General features: G+C 34.6%; 1 protein-coding gene across 9 annotated transcripts in view; it reads right to left on the bottom strand.

Annotated features, from left to right (window-relative positions):
• LOC123563402 (beta-1,3-galactosyltransferase 9-like) overlaps nt 1-26,148 on the bottom strand; it is a 46,639-nt gene that overhangs the window by 14,710 nt on the left and 5,781 nt on the right. The window contains exon 1 of one of the 9 annotated variants that reach the window (XR_008368589.1): nt 24,102-24,151. The exons of 3 other annotated variants lie outside the window; for them this stretch is intronic. The gene's annotated coding sequence lies outside the window, so the exon portion shown is untranslated. Of the gene's footprint in view, nt 1-4,354; nt 4,494-10,483; nt 10,745-12,876; nt 13,075-24,101; nt 24,152-26,148 lie in introns of those variants that run through there. 5 more of the 9 variants (XR_008368588.1, XR_008368586.1, XR_008368585.1 and 2 more) reach the window with 5 other exon arrangements.

Genomic DNA, 26,148 nt, shown 5'->3' with positions numbered 1-26,148 from the left:
ATTATTAACATCATGAAAAATATGTACTTACTAATAAGCTAATTAATAGAACAATACAAAATCAAAGTACATCTAATCAGAAAAAAAGAGAAAAAATATGTTTTCATTTGTAACAAGAAACACATAGGTATATACATATCAATCAGTCAATGTTATCCATATATTATCAGTTTTATTGATAGACAAGCTTGAATATCCAACAGATAAAGCCATGTTCCAAAACCACAGCCTCGCCGAAGCGCAATCCGCAACATGCGGACGTGCACAAGACCAGCACACACAGACAAACACACGCATACACACGCACAGCGAAAGACAAAGCAAACACATAAGGACATTCAAGCATTAAATCACTGAGCCATTGTCCTTGCTCAATTTATACATGAGAAAACCATTTTGTTTAATCCAAATGTAAACAGTGTCATATTTTCTGGCTCTATCGTGTATTTGGTTCCAATAAGATAGCCAGATAAAAAGAACGTGTTATAGACTTTTATTCAGTTTGGATGTGTTTTCATTAGCCTATCGTTCTATCTCATAATTAATTATGATATCATAAATTTTGTAATTTGACATTTATGGTTCTAGTACCATATAAACTGATATTTTAGGCCATACCAAATTGATTTGTCGTTCGTCGGAATTACCGCATCAATGATTTCATTCCCGAGAAAAAGAAAAAAAAATTCACCCGCACGCACGTACATAAAAATCGCCGAAAAAAATTTTTTTTTCTGATTACGCGGTCCGGAATGATAACGGTAAACATGTTTTATCGCTGTTTTAATGCGTCAAAGTGATATTGATCGGAATCCATGCGTTCGTAATGGTAACATGTAGCTGATGACACAAACTCAAAAAGTCAGGAATTATGGTGTTGTTCATCATTTGTTTTAAATCTGGAGTGTCTGTGCTAGTGCCACACATGGCCTTCGATGTGCCGGTAGGTGATGAAGTAGGCACGTTCTACGATTGTTCAAATTATACAGTGAAAAGAACAAAGCCCGACGGCCTAGGGGATTCAAATTGAAAATATTTGGATTAAACATAGAAATATTGTTCAGATAAAGTTTTGAAACCATTTGTTATCAGTTGTTTAGTTAAATATTTTAGATGTAGAGCCAAAGCCAGTGCTTTCTTGAAAAAAAAGTTTGTTCACAGATCCTGACTGATCCATCACATTAATTGTCTCAGGTCCAAATCGTTTTGAACGTAACTTCTTTCGTATGGCAGTCAGATATTCTATCAAAATGCATATATTCATTTTTAAAAAATGTTTAGCTTTTCAAATAAGTTGTGTAGATATAAAAAATAATTTCTGTCGTATTGTAACCCCATTTTTTCCTGTTTGTATATTAATTGGCTATGAATTGATTGAAAGAAAAAATCTGAAAAAACAGACCTTCCCAACTCAAAATTTCTCGGTCAATCAAAGCTTAACAAATAACACTTTTAAAGAGTGGCCATATTGGGATCATTTTTTGTCCGTCTGTTATCATTTTTGACTGAAATGAACCTCTAACACAAAAACTTAAGCTAACCTTATCTGTTAAGAAATTATTCCAATGGATTCGAGCAATGCTGAAGCATTTGTGTGCCCAACTCCGTTTGGTCTCATTGGTCAAGTGTTTTATTACTTTCCCCTCACCTCTACCGTTTGGAGTTTCACTAGGGGCACAAAGTTGCTCATGTGTCGAAGCCATCTAACTGGGTTTCAGAAGATATGTTATTCCACTTGGGTGCCTGTTTTGTCTTAAATATTCCTCATCCTCTGCCGTTAAATGGGCACGCCTTCAGATTAATGTAGAACAATCAAAATTAAAAATAAGACACTCATCCCTCAGTAATTATAAATACAAAATAACAAGAAATATCTTTAAAAATGATGGTCGGCGAATTGTAATAAGGAAAGAAGTTTATGAATTTTTCATCTAACATTCATCTTTCATCTAACATTTTTCAAATTGCAAATCTAAACACCGTACTTTAACAATTTAAATATTTCTCTTTTATTTTTTCGCAAAGGTTTCGTAGGGTTGCAATTTTGTTTCGTTTATCCTTAGACGAATAATTACAGCAGTAGTTTGATGAAGATTTATGAAGCGGTTCATGAGAAGAGGTCATTAAACGTGTTTATTTTTTTAGCTAAATTGGTCCCTATCCCCATTTGTAACAAAATAGCAGGAGACCTTACAATATTGTTACACATCGAGTTTGATAAAAACCCATTACATTTTAATGGTTAATGCGAAGAAAGGCATATCTACTTTTAGCTATAGTGATCCCTAATAGGGCCCAAGTTCCTAAATAAATAAATTTGGAAGAGGACCTTATAATGATGCTCCAGACCAAGTATGACAAAGATCCACCAAGCTGTTCATTAGACGCTGTATAAAGGCAGGTATATTTCTAGTTTTAGCTCTAGCAGCCCCTAAAAGGGGTCAAATGTCCCAGCTGAACAAAGTTGGCTGCGGGCCTAATAAAGATGCTACAAATCAAGTTTGATTAGAATACATGAGAAAAAATCAATTAAAGGATTTTTTATTTATCATTTTTATTTATTTCTAAAATAGGCCAACTGATCCCGCTTTTAACAAATAGCATATTCGCTATTCATGAATCCTTGGACAATGACGTCACACCTAGAAAAAAGTGAAGGTCAAGCAAAACATACAATTGTAATTATTTCAATATTTCTGTTTCATAAGCAAAGTTTGACCGTAGTCATAACACATAGACAAACTGAATGCAGCGTACTTTCATTTCAGTGTAATGAGATTCAGTCATTATATAGCATATATATAATAAAACAGGTTTCAACTGAGTTCAATATTTGCATACCATAGTAAAGAAAAATATATATATATATAATAAATCAGTTAAATAATTTATAACAAATATATCATTGCAAACAAGTACTCATTTTAATATGCAATCTGAATAAGTCACAAAAGCAAGAAACCTTTTCATATACAGACGACAATTGTAACAAGGAAAATCTTTTAAAAAGCACTTCTCTACATAAAAGACTCTTATCACACCCTTATTCATGTGATACGCAGACCGTATTCAGCTTTTTCTTTAATTTGATATATGTTGGTATTTGAACAGGTTTTTATCATATTTATTAAACTTACTTATCATTTTGAGATATATCAATATTCTTGCTAAATATACTGAGCCAAAGTTAGCTTGAAAAATATGAACAGCGTCGTTTAGGATAAACGCTTTATCTACATTTTACTCAGCGTAGCACAATCAACAGAGTGAAAGAAATTGACACTCTCGTTCAATCAGGCAGAGTGTTGCATAAATCTTCCATTTTGATAAATTATCTATAATGCGTTCTCAAGTAGTTTGATTTGCAAACTGAAGTCACGTGGCATAGGTAACGAAAACGAATTTAGACGGCGTCGCCGAAAAACAAAGTGATTCAGTGAGTTTTAGCAAGAATTTATTTGCAAAACCATTCATGTAGTCTTTAAAACATACAGAAAAGCTATCTACTGTCTCAGTCACACTGTAAATGTTTAAGTTCTGTGTTATTCTTAAAGAAATGTTAACTTCATGTATAGTCATAACTGCAAAAAAAAAAAAAAAAAAAAATACCCGCTCCCTCCATGTAAAAGCTACCCGCCTCTGAAAAAATCAAAATTGAGAGAGAAAAAAAAATTTCGCTCGCCCGCTCCCATTTTTTTTTGAAAATTTTCCGAAGAACTATTAATCAATTTGGTATGGCCTTACAGTTGTTTTAAACAAAGAGCCCAACTGTGCAGGTGGACGTATATTTACAAAGATAAGCCCATGCTTATCCACAAATAAAGATCCTTTAACAAAATAACATATTGAATTTTACATGTTTCGAGGCATTGGTAGTCATTCTACAAAAATATGAAATAAAAGTGTTTAAATGTAATCACATACATGGTATCTATTGTGGAATCCTGTTCGTGCTAGTTGCTATGTCGTCCGTCGTTCGTGCTGAAGGCGACACACACCACAATGTCAAGTGATATCGACAATGAGACACGACAACGACAACGTATTTAACGACGCTCGACAATACGATACGACGGATGACATGTGACGGGATAATGTCGCGTTGTATTGTCGCGTGTCTATCGCGATGCCACTTCGCGCTGTCGTGCGTCGTATTGTATTGTCCCGAAAAAACTTAGCATTGTCAGTATGCCACTTCGCATTGTCATGTGTCCTGCTCTGCATTGTCGCGATGTCACTTTGCATTAATGTATGTCACTGTCAAAGCGCGACGGACGACATTACAACTGGCACCAACAGGATTACGTAATCTATTGACAAATCCTTGTATTTACTGTTATATAATTATGTTTACCTTTCTATGCTATACATGGTTAAATGTTTAGCAAAATATGCGAGCATATAGATATCCAACGCGACAAAACGGCGAGTGTCTTTAGTAAAAGAAACTGCTTCTATGTGCAATATATTCAGTTATCCGTTCCTGAATTACCGTAAAATTGTAATCCATCACATCCTTTACAACAGTAACACTAACTGTACATAGTAACTCATATAACAACTTTTATTACAAAATCATGTATACGTTACGGAAGTGTTCGGGTGCACTACACGCCTTAGATCAATGATATAACACACTACAACAGCTTTATCTTAACAGTGATAAAGAAATGTGTGTGTCGTTTTGTTCTGTGTTTAAAGTTGATCAGTTTTACTACATACATTATTTTGTCTGTGTTAGGTATAATATATTAAGGTATCTATACGTAACAGATGAGTAATTTGTCGATTATTTGATCAGAGGCAAGAATATAGAAGTAGACTAAAATTATTCAACGTCTCTGCAGAAAACTGTTGAAACAAGTATGGTAAATAACAAATATGTGACCGTAAAGCAGTTAGCTGGTTTCCTCATTGATATACGAGGGGTGTTCGGAAAGTTTCGGGACAAGTGCCGTAACATTCTTGTTTTTTTTAATATTTTTACACAATTCTTTAACACATACATAGCTCCATATACCTTTTACTCATTCTCAGAAGCAAATTTACAAAATTAAAAATAACACGCTAATTATTATTACCATAGCAATACTAGGTAAACGTGAGCGGGGCAAATGTTTAAATAATTGAATAAAGTCTATGTCGTAATTTCGGACACAATACACGTCAAATTTTCTCAAAAAAATTCCCTGGAGTACTTCACACACTTCTCGTGTCTGTGAACCCAAGATTTAAAGCAGCTGTTGAAGTTTTCTGTTGGTATTCTCCTGATATACTCCCGAACAACCATTGGCAGGTCTTCGGCGTCGTCGAAACGTGAGCCTCTCAATTCGTTCTTGACGGTGGAGCTTGTCGGCAAATTCTATCTTCGCCATGACAGCGCAACACCCCATACGTCTCTCGTTACCAAGACAACACTAGCTGGGCTAGATATCAAAACTATACCACATCCCCCGTACCCTCCAGACCTAGCACCATGTGACTTTTGGCACTTGTCCTGAAACTTTCCGAACACCCCTCGTATATTGATATAATGTGATAAAGATTAAACTAAACAAAAATCTACGGCTTTACAACCTTGGATGCTGTTTAAATGTTAGAGTTTCTGTGAACACAATTTTCACTTTGTCTTTTTGTCTTGTTACAAACCAACTGAAATGTTTACTTTTAACCATTAATTCTGATTACTTGAGGCTTAACACTGCCAAAGCATCTAGACTGATGTGGAATAATTCACATTTAAAAAGCATTTTCAAACTGTTAGTTAGACTAGCCACTAGACTGATAATAAATATATTTCTACAGTTTTCCCTTTTTTTTTGACGAATTCAATTTCATAGAGACAAAAGCCAGTCTATTTTACAGATTTTCACAGAGGAATGATGTTGAAATTATCATATGATATTGGACATAGGATATAGACTGGCTCAGTTCACTACATTTAATCATGAAAATGTAAAAAAAAATATATCATAGTCTAGGAGCTAGTCTAACTGTTAGTAAATATACAAATAAAGTTATAAATGTTTTACCGAGTTTTGGCAGTATTTTTACACATAACGCATTAGTACCATCTACGCAAGAAATATATCTAAGTGTTCTGCCTTAGTCACACATGGATCAGAGAATAGTAATTCAAAATAACATTGCATTAGAAGTATAAGAAAAGGTCTTATACATGATTATTTAACAAAAGTTCCAAAGGCACAATGTCATAATATTTACACTAATCAGCTGCTGAAATATGTATCCCAAAATGTCTCTATAACATTGTTTAAATCTAGTAATATTCCTATCATTTAGCAGGTAGCTGATGAAATAGCTACAGCTGAATGTATCATTTTCCTTGACTAGAGACTGATACATTGAAAAGTGAGCTCCTGTTTCTAAATATATAAAAGTCACCGATAAAGAAAACGGCATTTCCCTGGCTGACTCATACATTGTTCTGACTCTCTCTATAGAGGCCCATAAATTCATTCTCGTCCACCTTCCCATTTCAGGTATACCTTCTATCGAATAAACTTGATGCCGACTAGTACAACTTCACACCATATTTGTCTAATTGCCTATTTAAAGGGATTTTCCTTGTACTATATCATTATTATCCAGGGATCTTTCAACAATTAGAGCTTGTTAATCTTTTTTGAATGACTTTCGTAGGAAGTGTTATCATCCCAAGTTTTTCTGATGGCGTCACATTTATAAAAACGTGACTGCGGAAAGTACTGCGACAACCTCTTTATAATGTTTGCTTTCCGTTAAGATAGTGATAAATTGCCATGATTGTTAATGTTGTCAAAGGATATCGTTTCTACATAAGGGTAGTTGATAGCTGGACTATTGTAGATAAAACTGACAGATATGAACGATAACGTCAAAGCAAAAGGTCCATAACAAGCCAGTTTACCAAACGGAACTTCTTTAGTTTGTAGCCTGAAAAAATGATCATTAATTACATTCTTTATTTAAAAAAATGGACGGATAAACAATGAATATTTTCTTGACAGGGAGCACTAGTTAATGTCTTTAGGTATGTAATACAAGACGTAAATATTTGATTACAGATATGAGCCGCGCCATGAGAAAACCAACATAGTGGCTTTGCGACCAGCATGGATCCAGACCAGCCTGCGCGTCCGCGCAGTCTGGCCAGGATCCATGCTGTTCGCTAACAATTTCTCTAATAACAACAGGCTTTGAAAGCGAACAGCATGGGTCCTGGCTAGACTGCGCGGATGCGCAGGCTGGTCTGGATCCATGCTGGTCGCAAACCCGCTATGTTGGTTTTCTCATGACGCGGCTCAATTGTGTCCGTGTGGCTTTTCATCTTCGGATTTGACAAAGGCAACTATTGATCAATTCTAACAGAAATTAATACCTGAATAATCTATTTTTTTTATTTTTACTTCATTTCAATAACCTCAATGAATATATAGGAGAATGAAACTGTATTTTAACCTCTCGTCAAATAACATTAAACTCATTGAATCTGTTAAATAAAAGATCAGTAATCGATTTATTTTATAATTATGAAACATTAATTTACAACTGTTCTTGCCAATAATAGTATTTCACTCACATACTTTACTAATACAGGTAATTGGGAAAACATGTCATTTGCAGCTTTATTGTTGATTTTGGTTTTACGGTGCACCAATACAGTATATGCCGGTGATATGGCTCCTAGCAAGTACATCAAAATAAAACATGAGGTAAGGAATCAAAACATTTATACCTGGGTGTTCATACCCTCTTATGATCATGCAAGGAAACAAAGGGGAAGTAACTTAATACTTTGTTATCTAAAAATTTGCTTATATAAATCATTTACAGCTCTCATGCGCACAATTATTTGAGCCGTGCCATGAGAAAACCAACATAGTGGGTATGCGACCAGCATGGATCCAGACCAGCCTGCGCATCCGCGCAGTCTGGTCAGGCTCCATGCTGTTCGCTTTTAAAGCCTATTGGAATTGGAGAAACTGTTAGCGAACAGCATGGATCCTGACCAGACTGCGCGGATGCGCAGGCTGGTCTGGATCCATGCTGGTCGCATACCCACTATGTTGGTTTTCCCATGGCACGGCTCATTTAATCTTAACTGCTATATCGCATTGCGCACAGGAAGTAAATTAAAAAAGATACAGTTACAAAGAAATCTACAATCTCATTCTATGCTGTATTGGATTAATAATAGAGTTTGAATACCAACAGCCACGTGAAAAACAAGAAAGACATGCTTAGGATCTTTATTAATTTAGTCCTTGTGAATAAGTTATTAGCTTCTGTCAGAGCTGGGTTAGAAAGGCATACCTATTATATCTGTTATAATTTTCAAATTTGCCAAATCATTGCAAGAGTTGACAGACAGCTTTCAACAGTTCGTTCAAGATATATTTTCACGACAACTGACGTAAAAAACTACGGAATGATTAAAGGTGAAGTTCTGGCCAAATGAACAAGGTATAGTTCTGGAGATAAAAATAATTACACCGATAATAGTCATACACATGATATATGGATTCACATAAAACATGATAGGATGAAAATAATAATGTTCTATATATAGTAATAATTCATTGCTATCGAAATACTGAAGCTCAGTATTTAAGTAATTAAGCCTAGAGAAGTATTTGTCTCAGAAATACACATATCATTCATAACCAACTAAACAACTATTTGTAAAACCAAATTTATATTAATATCAATTATCTTGAATTCGTTCTGATTCATTTCCATTCTAGATAAGTCCATCCTTTGTCCATGCATGGTTTTTTTCAATACAACTGATATTATATATCATTCTAGAGAACTCTGAAAGTGGTAATTGGATTATTTTAGATGCAGTCTTTTTATAAAGAAATATTTTACGAAAATGTGATTTTCCCGATTTTTACAAGAGACAAAACACACTTTTGGTTATAAAATTAAGAAAAAAAAAATGAAAAGCTGATACCATCTATCTTGCAAACCGTTAGAATGATATATAGTTTATATCTATATCTTAACAAATAGAGCAGTAATTCGTGACTGTTTGGAATTTAGAGGATCATACAGTAATAGATCTAGACACACTATTTATGGCTCATAAGTACCTTAAGAAACTTCCAGAAGCCAGAGTTGTCAGTTCTGCGATCTGTCTCGCTATATTTTTATATAAATGAAACTTTTTTGTAAGTTTAATACAAGTTTTGTGCTTATCAGCACATGAGAAATCAGATAACTACTTATGATTTTTGCTAGTGACGGTAAGAAGTGTAAAAACTGGCTAGGGATACGATGTATTTAGTGTAAAATTTGAGCATACTTTATAGTAAAATATATCGAATAATATTAAAAAATTACTTTATAAATTTGATGTAATGTTATTATTAGTCGTCACCCTTTACTTACGTTCGTTTGAGGCCAATAAAACAAAAGTCCAGCAGAAGAAGTCACGTTGAAGGACAATAACAGCACCCAAACAAAATGCATACACGTGTTAAAAAACGAAATGAATAATATAACAACTTCTAGACGGTGGAACTAAAATACAAACTTCAAATAGTCAACTGCATCAAAGTGCACAGTCTAGCAGAAATAATTAAAATATCAATTTCTGAAAAAGAGTTATTTGTGCCGAAAAAAAAGATCCTAGGAAAATGGAGACAACTCTTCTAAAACTTTAATGCAGGCTTTGGTGACAATGTAGCTATTAACTCACTTTTTACCTCTAGACTTGAAAAAAGCATGCAAAATTACTTCAGTGATACCGGTCAGTATTATGAAAAGGAAACTATTTAAAGATCAAATCACTGGGGAAAGTGTTACATTTTTTAAGGTGAAATTTGTCAACAAACAGACGTTGTTAAACCCACAGAATTTCACAATGCAAAATGTGTTCTGGAAAGAGAACAATCTCTGCTACTTATATATGTCATCGTATGGGAAAATAATCTAGAAATATGAAAACAATATAATATAAAAAAACAATTTCAGGATTGTTAGATGCATGACTGTGTTATCCTGTATAGCAGGTAACATAGATAGATTACTTTTCCATTGCACTGATATAACATGGACATGGTTAGGATTCACAAATGGTTTTCACTCAACAGTTTCACTCTTCAGATTGTTTCCCTTTGTAATGAGGGTTTAGGGCAAGTCTCAACAAGTTATACATGAAAGCGGAACATAGCAGCACTATGCTTCAAGTCTGCTAGCGGCAAAACCACGACCTCATTCTTAAACAGGTTGTGGGTGCAAATATTATCGCTGCATTTAATCACTAGAACTGTACATATTTTTAAACTAAGTCAAATCTTGATATTTCACAACTAACGTTGCGTTCTTTTCTAACATGGAGGATATTAACAAGAGATACTCATCTGTTTATTTCGGTCATATAAATACATATATTGTCGTGCTTGACATGTCAAATTATATTCTATTAGCATCTGAGTAAAAAATGCTTATCATTATAATGAATATAGATTCTTACTAGTGAGATAATTCCAACACTTTAAACAATGAAGCTTCCGATAAAAGAATGAAAACATGGGTTTCTCTCGTTGATTTTAATATTTCATGATGTACATAGTCTATTCTACTCTTTACGAGTAAATAATACGCCAGAACAAGTTAATTATTGATGATACTTCCTTATTGATTTAGTCGTTCAACAGTATGTGATAGTTTTGATAGTTTATTTTCAATATTCCATTACGCCAAATGGCCTATAAAGACATACAATACACATCTATGATTAAGATAGGGCAAGATAGCGTACACTATATATATAATGTAAGGTGATGATGCGGCGAATGTTTAGAATACATCCTTAATACGTGATAATATCACTGATAGTACTGAATTACAAATCCAGCAATTGAAGAAATACTCAGTTTTTCCCCCTCTAATCTTTTATAGTCTTCTAACATTACTTTTCTACATTGTTTTGATCATTCAACAGTGCATATCTTGTTGCAACCTGTCATAAAAATAACAATCTAACTGTATGTACATAAAATGCTTAGGAAAAGGATTCAGATAAGTTGCATTATCACCTGGCGGGGATAATTTTTATTTACTCTGTCCTGTGACTTTGGAACATGGTGGTGGGTAAGAGTGAGGTAAGGTGCACCATAAACCGGTTTAAACTCTCCAGTGGTGGTTTTGCCACTGACCGTACCAAGGCGGTGCCCCACTGCGTTCCTTTATTTGTTTGTTTTGTCCTTGTGTGTGTGTGTGCGTGTGTTGATCGTGTGCGCGTTTTGGGAGGCTGCGTTTTTAGAACGTGGCTTTCCGTGTTGGATATTCTTGCTTGTTTTCTTTGAAACTTTTTCCCTAATCCTAACTGTATTTGCTACAATGCTGTTTATGTTATGTTTACTTGATTGAAATGAATACTGTTTAAACTAAATCCAGGCGTTTTACAAACCACAATATATTGTATGACAAATATTAAGGCAATTTTTGTATGAAGGGTATTTTTGTTAGTATATCAGAAACAATATATATGTATATGTGTAATAAATGATTAGGTACCATGTGTATATCACAGAGAAAAAACTTTGATACAAATAATAAAATTTGGAGCCTGTGACATCAGTCTGTTTTGGACGTGTATGGAATGCCATGTCTTGTTTTTTGTGTAATGCTCATACCTAATTAGATACCGACATGCTTTTTTGACCACATTTTGTGTATTGTTATAATTTATTTTTATGTGAAGGTTTATTTATATGCACATTCTTCATTGTATAATGTGGTAACTTAATTTTATTATGAGCATTTATATACTAGTAATGTGAACGGTTTATTATATTACATTTTAACATAATGTGGTAATTTCATTACATCATATACATTCTGGTATCTTACATTTTCTTATGCACAATTTCTATTATTATCAAATCTATATTTATAGTTCTTTCGATTGGTCTAATTACAGTCACATGATTAACCCCAGCTGTGACGTCATGGCCTTTTGACTTCAAAACAGTGTGACGTCATTCACGATTAATCAAGAAAAATTACCAACCGTTGCGCTGGAAATGTTTGTATTTGATGTTTCTGTATACAATATTAAAAACCTTCATGATATTTGATTAATAACAGGACAAGTGTTCGCCTTTTAGGTACGGCCAATATGAGGATTTAAAGACCAAAAAGTTATATCAGCCGCTGACAAAGCCTTTGGTGGATATCACTTTTTCCAGGCTGATAAATCCTCATTTCGACCCCACTTAAAGCCAGTAATTTTATATTTTATCATGAAGGATGTAATGGTCACTCATTCATGAAATGTAACTCCTCCCTCCTTCATGTATACATGCTTGTATTATACTGTAAATCAGTTATCTTGTATCATCCGTAGTATTAAACAATCCCGTCTTGGGTCAGTTATTTAAATACAAATCCCTTCAAGGGTCCGAAATGTTCATATATAAGAACATTACAAAGAAGATATAGCAGAAGCAGTTTTTGAAAAATTTGATTATGTTAATGTGCCGATCATGTGGAAAGTTAATTATAATTCGACGGAGTTATTTTTGTGCACTATGCGATACTCATTAGACATATTAAATAGTCGTTAGACTTTATCAACTGTATTTGAATATTTCCAAATATTTATAAAGGGTAAACATAATATTTTTTTTCCAGTTGAAACAATCTCGACATTTCATAAACTGTCTATATTTTGTAATTGAGAAAGAACAAATAATAATGTTTTTATAGCTTATTTAATAAGAGTGCAATTATGTCTTTCAAGACTCTCTAAATTATAAAATGATTTACTGTTAATCAGATTGAGCTCTTTCTCGTAAGGTTCAGTAATTCTCAAACCTTATATTAGGTATATGGTAAAAAAAGCAAACATAAAACATGTACCTTTTCATACTTTAGAAATCCTCCTTTTGAATTCCTCATGTACATTTGCACATTTTACTGTATGATAATTCTTTTGCAAAGTAAAACATTGCACGACAACTCACCCAGTATTGTGGAACTGTATCTGATCAATATTTCGCATCATTTTCCATTTACCTTTACAGTCATTTTTACAAGCGGATCTATGAGCCGCCAGAACTATTTTATTGATTATTGATTTTGTTTGAAATGCAGACTGAAACAAAAAATGCAATTTCTGAGTAGTGGAATTATTAATGAACCGTGCAAATATGGATTAAATTTTACTAATGAAGATAAAATGTAACATGTCATAAATACAAGAGCGTCATGATGACCCTGGATCGCTCACCTGAGTAATATGAGCTACATGTTTCAAATGTCAAACTGATGCTAAAATATTAAGAAAATAGGTCAGCAGGTCACATTTATGGTCACTGAAAGTCAGTTTTAAGATCGGCGTGCAAAACTGTACATGTCATGAAAATTTCAAGGCTGTATCTAAAAAACAAGAAAGTAGGTCAGTAGGTCACATTCGTGGTCACTGGAAGTCAGTTTTAAGATCGGTGTGCTAAACTGTACATGTCCAAATATCAAGGTTGTATCTTAAAAACAAGAAAAAAGGTCAGCAGGTCAAGGTCACAGTCAAGTGATCCCTAACCGCTTGGGGTCATCAGGTAATTATAATTAAATAGTCTAGGAAACATGATCTTATAATTTTTGAAGTATTTTTTCTTATATAACTCATATAACAAGTGACCCCCAGGGCAGGGCCTCTTTTCATCCAAGGGGCACAATTTGAACACTCCTGTTAGAGATCCACTAGGCAATGCTACATATCAAATATCAAAGGCCTAGGCCTTGAACGTTCAGACAAGAAGATCTTTAATTTTCCTATGTAAGACTATGTTATACTTGCTACTCCCAAGGCAGGGCCTCTTTTCAACCCAGTGACATAATTTGAATAATTTTGGTAGAGAAACACTAGGAAAGGCAACATATCAAATATCAAAAGCCTAGGCCTTGCAGTTTCAGGCAAGAAGATCTTTTTTCCCTATATAAGTCTATGTAAAACTTGGGGACCCCCTGGGTGGGGTCTCTTTTCAACTAAGGGGCAAAATTTGAATAATCTTGGTAGAGGACCACTAGGCAATACAACATACCAAATATCAAAAGCCTGGGCCTTTCAGTTTCAGACAAAAACATTTTGAAAGTTTTTACTATACAAGTCTATATTTAAACCATGTGATCCGGGCCTGAGTGGGGCCATATTTGACCCTAGGGGGATATTTTGAACAATATTGGTAGACGACTACTAGATGATGCTACATTACAAGTATCAAAGCCCTAACCTTTGTGGTTTTGGACAAGAAGATTATCAAAGTTTTTCCCTATATAAGTCTATATAAATCATGTGAACCCCGGGGCGGGGCCATATGTGACCTTAGTGGGATAATTTGAACAATCTTGGTAGAGGACCACTTGATGATGCTACATACCAAATAGTAAAGTTTTTCCCTATATAAATCTATGTAAACCATGTGACCCCACCTCCACCCAGAACGGCCATATTTGATCCTAGTGGGATAATTTGAATAAATTTGGTAGGGAACTATTAGATGATGCCACATACCATATATCAAAGTCCTAGCTACAGTGGTTTTGGACAAGAAGATTTTTAAAGTTTTTCCTTTCGGTTGCCATGGCAACCAGAGTTCTGTATGGCATTCATTTCTTTGACTAATTTTCAATGAGAATCATGCAAGAAACATTCCAGTGAAGTTTCATCAAAATTGAACTATTGGTTTAGGCTGGGAGGTGTTGATGGACGACGGACGACGACGGACGCCGGACAATCACTGAGCACAAGAGCTCACCCTTGAGCACTTCGTGCTCAGGTGAGCTAAAAAAGAAATTAGGTCAGTAGGTCAAGGTCACATTCAACTGACCCCTACTTGGGGCATCAGGTTATTATGATTAAACAGTCTAGGAAATAAGAACAGATAATTTTAAGTAGTTTTTCCTCTATAACTCATATAACAAATGAACCCCATGGCGGAGCCTCTTTTCACGCCAGGGGCATAATTTGAACAATCTTGTCAGAGAACCACTAGGCAATGCTACATACCTTTTATCAAAGGCCCATGCCTTAAACTTTCAAACAAGACTTGTAAAGTTTTTTCCTATATAGATCTATGTAAAATTTGGGACCCCAGGGCGGGGCCTCTTTTCAACCTAGTGCACTAACTTGAACAATCTTGGTAGAGGACCACAAGGAAATGCTACATACCAAATATTAAAGGCTTAGGTCTTGTGGTTTCAAAACAGAAGACTTTGAAAAAAGTCCTATATAAGTCTATGTTATACTTGAGACCTCCCGGGGCGGGGCCTCTTTTCACCCAAGAGACATAATTTGAACAATCTTCATAGAAGACCATTAGATGATGTCACTTGCAAAATATCAAGGCTCTATGTCTTGCGGTTTTGGACAAGAAGATTTTTAAAGTTTTTCCTTTTGGTTGCCATGGCAACCAGGGTTCTGTGCGGAATTCAATTCTTTGACCATTTTTAAAGAAAACCATTTAAGGAACAACCCTGTGAAGTTTCATCAAAATTGGACTGGTGATTTAGGAGGATATATTGTTTAAAGGACAGTGTGGACGGACGCTGGACGGCGAACGGTCACAATAGTTCACCCTGAGCAGATGAGCTAAAAAATGTACTGAATTTTCGTTATGTTCGTATCTATTCCATTAAAGATGGTTTAATTGATGCTTTAAACCGAAACTGTCAAACCGGCATGACTATTTATTACATGCTAATGAAACAATGAAATGTCTATAGAGTTTACAAACAAGTGATAAAGTTTTTTGAGGGAAGTAAATGACAACCAAAAAAAAAAACTAGATAAATATACCGGAAAACAATAAATTTATATCTTTGCATAACTGGATGTTTCGAAAATTTTTATATGTTATTTAAATCATGTACGCTTGGTTTCATAAATGTACATTTAGTAGTTTTAAAGATATTGACCAATTTGATTGCGTTCAGTATATATGCATGCACGGTATGACATTACTATATTGAATTACTGGTACATTTTCACAGCCATGTAGCAGTGTGAACATCACACTTGTCTCACAATCAAGTATGACTGCAAATGTTTTTCATTATAATTGCAATCCGAGAGCTTTGTAATTCTATACTCAATAACGAATATAATATCTTTTTGTTTTCAAACAAAATTCCATAGCAACAAGATAAGGTGCGTTCAATTTTGTCATGTGCTGGTTTATGTCTGTTTGTTCGATGCTTTTCTCACTTGCTTTTGATTACCTTCCCATAAATTTTTGAACCTTAACATGCTTAATTTCTGTAATGAACTTGTACATCTTTCAACTTGATCTACACTGGTCGCAAAGTCAGAAACAATCGTGTCCAGCATGGTAAGGGTTAACATTTGTTCAAGGTAATTATATATATATTGATTTGGTGGCAAGAGGTTAATTTATAATTTCATAGGTTCACAAAGGTGATAGAAATACGTAAATAAGTCATACCAGAGCTAAATAAAATATATGTCGAGATTAATAATGCCATTAATTACCTAGTAATTTCAATGTATATCTAAGAATAAATTACTTAAAGACCTGACTTTGTTTAAATTAAGGTAAAATATGATGTTGCAATTTTAAATACACACAGATACACATCACAGAAGTGCAAACTTTTGCGGCTAAATACAGTTAGGCCTAGAGCTGGAAGATGAAACCCCCCCCCCCCCCCCCACGCCCCAACTCCTGGGATTTTTGTAGACCCCATTATTTTTGAAGCCCCCTGTCTGTAGATCATATTTCTGAATTCTGCCATCTGGCTATTCTCAATGAATTATAGCATGTTATTTACGTTACCGTACCGATTATTTAAAAAATAATAAAACTGGAATGTGGTGATTTATATGGTAGAAACAACCAAACTCATTAGGAAGGGGGTTCAGGGATATGCAGTATATGCTGTTGTCAATGTTTCTGCTTAGTTTTGTTCTCTCAATCGATCATTTCATTTTGTAATTTACGTTACCATTTGTTTTATAAAAATATTCATATCAATTATTTCAATAGGTTTAATTGTCAGAAAATATCAGATATGTCTAAAATATAGTATTTTCATGTACACATCATTTAAGAATTTATCGTTCAACAGTTTTAAGAACAAGTACGTTACCGTTATTTTATACGTAACTAAAATTCACGATATAATTTTCATTTCTCAACCAATATATTGTTTATGTAATCCTTAGAACAATGTTTAGACTTAGAAAATGCGAGTATCTTATCAAGTTCGAGCTAGCTTGATATTAAAATGCATGTAGCACAGCACTGACATTGTAACCTACGTTACGATACGTTACTGAATGTGTATTTTAGTAAATGAAAATAATGCTTACAACTGCTTATCTGCTTAACCAAATTAGTTCACATAAATCATAATTTAGAAAAACTTTAGTTGTAGCATTAATCATTCTTCCGCTACCTTGTAATAAGCAATTTAGTATTTACTGCTATTAGCAGTTCTTTTTAGTTTGGTATTTTCAGTCACCTTAGTTGTCATAATCACTGTTTTTTTCGTATATGGTGTCACTTATATTGGTCATCTCTACTTCTTCATAGTCATTCTCTTCACATGTTGCTGGTGTGTCACAAATAATTTCAACTAGTTCTTGAGGTGCTATATAATCGGAACACCAGTCATTTTCTAATCCAAATTTCCATCCACTTTCATCAATTTTTGGTAGAATTGGGTAGTTTTCATGAGCATGAATCCAAATGAACGATTGATAGTTCAGATGTGTTATGTGCATTTTAAGTGACAATTGGCACAGTAGCAATAGACTCATGTATATACCATTTACGTACTCAGAACATTGCCAGCATATACTTGATACTATTCAAGAAACATATCATATATAAGTTTGTTGACGTTATTGTATTCTTTTTATACATAGATTGCACAGACAATATTTTTGATGACGTTAAATAGGTCATGTTGTGAACATTTAAAAGGCGTCTCTTGTTGCCTGTTCCTGTATCAAATAAAACAGTATTACATATTTTTGAAGATATCACCAATAACGCTAACACGTTTGTATCTGGGATCTAACTTTTATTGTTGTCTTTTGTGTAGTGCTGGTAATACTGATGTCTAAGCAGTGAATATTGTTCTTTTGTCTGCTTCTTCCTGTATAGTGTACAGTGGTACATAAGGACTCGATCTTTGTTCCCATCTTCACTTTGAGTAAATAACACTTTTCACCATTGACAAAATACAGTTGTTTTCCCTTCAACTTTGATGCACATTTTCATTGTTTGAAAATTAGATTGATCAACTGTGTTTTGTTTTTTGTTTTCACTATTTGATCTGAAAGCGTTTCAGTCAATTGGTGTTTTGGTATTCGCTCCTGACAGTAAGAATTTTGGAGCAGATCCACATTTTGACACTCATATGATTTGCTCAACTGAGGACTGCAATTGTCAGTTACAAAATCGACATAGGCTGTCTTTGGTGGTTTACTCAACACAGTTTCAGGTACGTCTTAGAATGTTGCAGGGATGGTTACTAAGCTTGCAGCAGGGTGTTACTGTCTAACATCAAAACAATATCATCTTTTTCGACAGCTGGTTAGCCTCTACATAGTGAAGTAGATTTGACTTGTCTGTTTTCACTGGCATTCCATCTGCAGTAGCCATAACGGACAGGGGAGGGGACAGGTCTTAGAGGAAAAGAAAGAGTCAACTCTAGTAGGTCTATGTCATGCTAAACAGCCAAAAGTAGCAACTGTTCATACACGTTACTTTCTGCTCTTATCTGTGGTACTGTTTTTGAGAAGTGGTCACTTTCCTTGTAACTTGAGCTGTGGCAAAGATTTAAAGTTTGCTTCTCTTTATAGGCTCTATAAATTATCTATATTTCCATTGTCTTTTCACCTATTTCAGTTGCCTTAAAGTCATAATCGACTTCTGTTTTCGCAGGAATACCAGACGACACACAGTAAAGCTCACCTTTGTTGTTGTTTTTTTTTTCCAGCCTGGAATGGTTTCAGAAAGGATTCTATTGCCATCATAACCTTGTTACCTGCGTATCTGTTCAAGTTGTACTTCTTTGTGTTCGGACTGGTTTTCTCTGTTTGTCTGCATTCTGAAGTGTTTCTCATAGTTTCTACTGAAACCAATAATGCCATCCTCAGACTTTGCATGTCTGTTTCGCAATGCTGGTACAGAGGACCTAGATACACTAAAATCATTACACTAAAACCATTACTTCGGAGTAGTTTTTCTGCATATGGATCTATATTTACCAAACGTTAACAGGAAAACGGGGACATATCGGGCATAATTATTGTAGTCAAATGCAAAGAACAAAGAGCACAGTTTGTACAGAGATGCTATAAATCAAGAGCATTAATCTTTGTTGCATTTGTGAGCATCAATATCTACATACATTAACCAAAATTGAGCAGTTTGGCCACTTTCATCCTTTCTGAATTAAACTGTTCGAAGTCTAGAGAGTTATTATTATTTCAAACACCTTTTCTATGCATGGACTTTCAGCCCGTTTCTTTAATATTAGGGATGTGTCTTCTGAAATGCTTTCTTTGCAAGGTTCTGTCTCTTCAAATTTGTGTAGAAGAAACTGCTTCCATTACAGTCGTGTGTACATTTAGGGCACGGTTGTAGTGTTTACCTGATAATACTTTATCAAGTGCTCAACTAGCACAAATTCCTGATTCTGTTACAAGTTCTACAAGACCATTACCCTTCATTAATTTGCCTGCATACCCAAATATAGAACAGATTGTGTGAAACACACCCATTCTAACAATTAAGTTACCAAGTTCATCTCTAGGTTGCAGAACCAATGAATATGCCTCCTTAGCTACAGCTAAGGCACATTGTCTCTATAGTGTATTTCTGGCCAACTTCATAACTTGCATCTACCGACGTTTGTAAGATATGATGTACTGTAGTATTACTATTGATTGAATAATTCAAAGGTGCCATATATATATATACAAAATGTATATATATATGAAGCAAGTTAGAGCACTCACTCTCTGCAAATTATTTAACACATTTGTTATAAATTAATTAATTAATTAATTAATTTTTTAATTAATTTATTTATTCATTTCATTTCATTTTTCACTAAATGCAATCAGTTTCATTTTACATGAAAAATGATTTTTTTGTTAATCTTGATTGTAAATGTAGGTTGAAGAAAATTATATATCATTGAGGTAATTAGTAAATTTCGTTATATAGATTTATATTTTGTTACATATTTATATGTTTTAAAATATACATATTTATGGAATTTGTACATGTTACATATATGTTTTACCATATCAAAATTACTTTTTACTTTCCTTTTAAATATTATAAATTTTTAACTCTAATAGTCAACAATATATTATTTCTTATCTTCTTTACTATACATTACCGCTTTTTTGTAATAATAAGAAATAATTTACAACTGCTGTATGTCAAGCTCTTATCTGTTATAACCACATCTTTTTATAACACTTTTGACATTTGTTTGTTTGTTTGTTTTGGGTTTAACGCCGTTTTTCAACAGTATTTCAGTCAGTTAACGGCGGGCAGTTAACCTAACCAGTGTTCCTGGATTCTGTACCAGTACAAACCTGTTCTCCGCAAGTAACTGCCAACTACCCCACATGAATCATCAGAGGTGGAGGACTAATGATTTCAGACACAATGTCGTTTATCAAATAGTCACTTTTGACATAGACACTTCGAATGAAATATAAAAAAAACAACATAATTATATTTTTTATTTTAGTTACAATTATTGGTAACGTACATTTGATAACGTGAAGGACATACATGTACATATAAGTGGAACTTTTACCTACGAAATATAAATCTGTATATTGTTTCTTTATATATTGTAGGGTTAACGCACGTTTTTTTGTGTAACAACATCTGCAGAATCCCAAGGGATTGGTTGGTGCACGAGCCCGTAGGGCGAGTGCACCAACATAGCCCGAGGGATTCTGCAGATGTTGTTTCACGAAACAAACGTGCGTTATCGCTATTCTTGCATAAAACACAACTTAAGTGCTGGAAATATCGAAAAAACAAGACTATCCAGCTGACATTAGCCGATCGAAGTCGGCCGTTTCAGGTTGTTATGGACACATGTTTTATTTATGCATTTCCAGGGCCTACAGAAACAGTGCGTATTTTATATCGAACGGACATTCTTGTTGTGGTAATTTCTTTAATATTAAATATATGTAAAATAAGCATGACTTCCCCTTTTTCCAATATATCGGTAGGAACTTTAGCTTTAGAGGCTCGGAATTATGAGAAAATGGCATAACCCTACACGGCATCCTGTCTTTACACAATTTGCAGGTGAGGTGCCGACAGAACACAATTCTGCTTGGTTTAAATTAATAGTCTGCCCCTTACGCTTTTTAAATGTAAATATTATCGTTTAATAGAAACTGGTATCAATACCTATATTCTTCATGTCGTTAAGAATGAAATCTCTAGGCCTATAACTAGAAAATTTTGCTTTGCACCCCACCCCACCGCGATCAAAGTTTGATAAACACAAAAATTTGAATTTTTCCAACATCGATATAATCAACTTAGATTGGATTTATAAACTCAAACATGGTTGGTGAGATCTACAAATAAATTGAAAAATATATAATAAATACCTTCTGTTCATCAAATGTTCATTAACTGTGGAAAAAATCCTTCAAACTTTACGGTTCGTCATGTTGATGCTTTGCATTACACACCATCACTGTATCAGTAGACTGCATAGATGTGTAAAGTAGACACAAACATTTTTTAAAAGTTTTAGTGTAAGATTTAAAGTTAGCATGTCAACTTTCTCGACTCAAATTAATCTGGAAAACGAAATTGTATTTTTGTAAATTGTTGTTTGCCTATCATTTTCAGGGATTAAATCGCGGCGTGTAAACTTACTTTGAGTCTAATACGCGTAATAATACAATAATAAGGAACGTCAATTCAGTCGCGTATCAAGAGAGGTAGCGCTTATTATAAGTTAAAGTAAAGTTAGGTTGAAAAATGATATTTTTAATAAATATGCAGATGAAAAGATTTCATAAATCTCGGACCTTTCGACTTCGGCCAAAATTGATTCGGGATCCATAATTTGCTTACGTTGGACCCACAACAGCATATTCAAAACGTTCACCAACAGCGCGTGCTCACGAGAATCTCCTTGTTTGTACACGTTTTTTCCCTGTTTGTGCATGCCCGAAATCGGCAAAAAACAAAGGTTTTATGCAAGAATGGCATATTGTTTATGGCTAACTGTAGTGCAAGTCAGTATTTAAAAAAAAATATTAATGATAACGTATAAAGTAGGCTATAACGTAAAAAGAACCCGACTGCCAGATGGCAGAATTTGTAGAATGATAGGTCTTATTAGCCTATATGCTTTAAGAAAATCATAACTAAAAAATATCCCTAGAAGGGGTGGGGTGGGGAGGGGCTCAGCTCAATGTCTAAATTATGTTTAACGAGATGAAAATTGCCAAGAAACATGGCAGTTTATGTGATAACAATGTCATGCCTAATGCAATGAAAGCAACATACCCTATCATCATACTTTTGTGAGATGTAATAAACATGTATATTTTTGCAAGTTTCATGAATGTGGCCTCATAAATATGAACAAACACTTGCAAGCTTGAGAAAATCAAGTCTTTTTAACCTTGGTGTTGTCAAAGCAATCTTTCAAATTTTAAAAGCCGTGTTCCATCTTGTATGTACGCTTAATGCAAATTGCTGATTAGATAAGTGTCCAATATGAAATTAGAACTAGTTAAACGGCCACAAACCTTGTCTTCCCTATTATCGCACTTGACCCAGATCAGTGTGACACAGCAAAACTTGACTAAGTACTGGATCATAAATCTAATGGTTTAAGGCAATGTAGCACTTGATCGGACTCTTTATAGCTCATTACACATGAACATTACTGAAGTAGTAAGGTGTAAAATATGTTAAAATAGCAAAAACAGTATCTTCTTGCTATTCTTAAGCAGGATATTATAAATTATCTGAGATCAAAAATAAAGAAAATAAAATGTTATTTCCCTAACCCTGTAATGATAATCTAATTTATAACCGCCCAATATGTAAAGGTAGCAGGGTACACTTAGATGCGAAAATTTTGGGCACGGACGGTCTTACATGTAGCGAGTCGCAATATTGCACTTCCCTTATGAGCAGAATCAGGGTGGCCATTTTATAAATTGCGTGCATGTTTTATGCTTTTAATTAATGGCAAGATCAGGATTCTCATACAAGAATACAGAAAGTTACCAAAACGAAAGGTTTGCACCATCCATGAAAAATAGCATGCCAAAATCATCAATTTTGCTCTTTTTGAACAGCCTGCAATGATCCCGCTGCAAGAACAATGCCCAATTTTATTGCATTTCTCAGTTTAATAGTCCTTACTGAACGTCAGGATATAAACGGAATGGGGGCCCATCCAGCTCGTTTTTTCACAAAATAGCGAAAATGTTCCTGAGTATCAATCAACAAGCACAGACCCCTTCCGTGATTTGAATTTTACCACGAAATGGTGTCTCATTGATCATACAAAGCTACCAGCAGTTAGTTTTCCAACTGACATCAGAATTTTACATGTATCGGCTGTATAAATTTTCTAAAGAATTAATAATCATTGTCTCTCACCTTAATTTACAGACATCCAAAATCACGAAGCTCTATTTATAAAAAATATTGACGGGGGCCAAAATTCGAACTGTACCCTGCTACCTTAAAAGTTCATGCAGAATAAACCACTTGACCTTTCGTGAACAAGGAGGGTTAATTTCTGACAGAGAAAATTTTACCTTGAAGGGGCAGCTTCATCTTTGCAATATCTGAAGCTATGGATTTTGTTCCAGTTCTTTTCAACCTATAAATGATATCATGATTATTTATTCTATGCTTTCCACTGAAATCAGTGAAATAAAATTGATATTTTCACTTCTTCAAACAGTGAAAATGTTATTTTTATCACTGGTACGGAACTACACTTGAATGCGAATGAATATGAACTAGGGTTATACATAATCGTAAATTCCCTGCAAAATAAAGTAAAGGTATAGATGTATAAATACTTACAGAATCATTAAGATATAGAAACATCTGGAAACGTCATAGAACTAGATCTATTTGACAATTTTTCTAATCGATATTATGACGTCATGAAATTATGACGTCATCATGCTATGCACGTGACGCTGCGCGGGTTAAATGGATGTAATTTGTTTAAAATCATTAAAATTACATAAAGCAAGACACGTAGAAATTCCACGAAAAACCAGGTTTTCAGTTGCAGGTTCTTTAAAAAAAATGGTCATATTCTATTATACAAATATTTTTTATTATAACTATGACCATATTTTTCTATTTTTGGTTACCCAATGGCATTAAGATGACCTTTCTGTCACCAAAAAGAAAACAGATTTTTTTTTATCTCAGTGAGATTTGAACCGACACCCTTCCATTCCACGGCACAAAAACCTATTTTTTGATTTCAAATATGACCCCATTTTCCTATTTTTAGCTACACTGACCTTGACCCTGATCCGAGTGGCCTCAAATACATTCCCAACCTATTGTGTTTGATAAAAGCTATCTGCATACCAAGTATACTGACAACAAGTGTACCCAAACTAAAGATATTGAGTGGAAACCATTATTCTATTTTTAGTAACAGTGACCCAAATATCATTCAAAGCTAATTTTTCAGATAAGCTTGCTGTACACAAAGTTTGGTGGCAGTAAGTAAGTCCAAACTAAAATTATAAAGCGGAAACCACCTTTTTGATGATCACACTGAGAAAAAATAATCTATTTTTAGAGAAAAAATCTATTTTTAGTAACTGTGACATTGACCTTGACCAAAAAAGATTAAATAAGTTATCCTGACCTTATCCTTGACCCCAATGACCCTATATATAATCCCAACCTTAGTTTTTTTAAAAGCTTTATTCATAATTTTAACATGTCCAAAACATTGCGGAATGATACTTATTTCACTTGGGTAATGAGTAGACATCGTCGTTTATATTACATGTACCAAGCACTTCCAGGTTAACAATGTCCTCTATGACCTACAGCATGGGTTCAGAGAGAAAAGGTCATGCGAAACGCAGTTACTCGAACTTGTAGAAGATCTATCCCGAAATTTAATTCAAGGCCACCAGACGGACTTGATCCTTTTGAACCTCTCTAAAGCATTTGATAAGGTTAACCATCTGAAACTTCTTTACAAACTTCATCAACATGGTGTTCAGGGCACCACGTTGCAATGAGTCAAGTCTTTCTTGATTGGCAGGCGCCAGTCTGTCCTTGTGAATGGTGAAACATCAGAAGAAGTTCCAGTAACGTACGGAGTCCCACAGGGCTGCGTCCTAGGCCCCCTTCTATTCTTACTCTACATTAATGACCTGCCTGAAAATCTGATTCCACAGGTTCGTTTATTCGCCGATGACACTGCTGTCTATTTAACTGTAAATAGTTCTGCCCAAGAAAACATCCTCCAGCAAGACTTAAATAGGTTACAGCTATGGGAAAGTAAGTGGGACATAGAGTTCAACCCCTCAAAATGCACTGTTATGAACATAACAAGGTCAAAAAACCCTTTTAAATCAAAGTACACACTCCATGGCCAAGTCTTTGAAACAGTTCCTGATGCAAAGTACCTTGGGGTCTATATATCCTCAGATCTTAATTGGAATAAACACATCAATTTAGTCACGTCCAAAGCTACCCGAACACTAAACTTCATCAAGCGAAATATCCCATGCAAGAACCCAAAAGTTCGAGAAGTAGCTTACAAAGCCCTAGTCAGGCCACAGCTAGAATATGCAAGCTGTGTTTGAAACCCTTACACCCAACAAAGCATCCACCAGATCGAAATGATTCAGCGGAGGGCAGCGCGATGGGGTTAATCATGACTACTCCCCTTACAGCAGTGTCACAAACATGCTATTCAGCTGAGATGGCGTACCTTTGAAGATAGGAGATCTGATTCACGCCTCCTTATGTTCTACAAGATAGTGAATGGTTTGGTTGCTGTGCCCCCCCCCCCCCCCCCCATGTCAGCCCCCCATCCCGTCTAAATAGACATATGCATCCCCACTCCTATACTCAGATCCTCACT

Source organism: Mercenaria mercenaria, chromosome 2 (genome assembly GCF_021730395.1).
Source record: "Mercenaria mercenaria strain notata chromosome 2, MADL_Memer_1, whole genome shotgun sequence".
NCBI classification, from domain to species: Eukaryota; Metazoa; Mollusca; class Bivalvia; order Venerida; family Veneridae; genus Mercenaria; species Mercenaria mercenaria.
The sequence above is the reverse complement of the archived record's forward strand: the minus strand, read 5'-3'. Positions and strand labels throughout refer to the sequence as shown.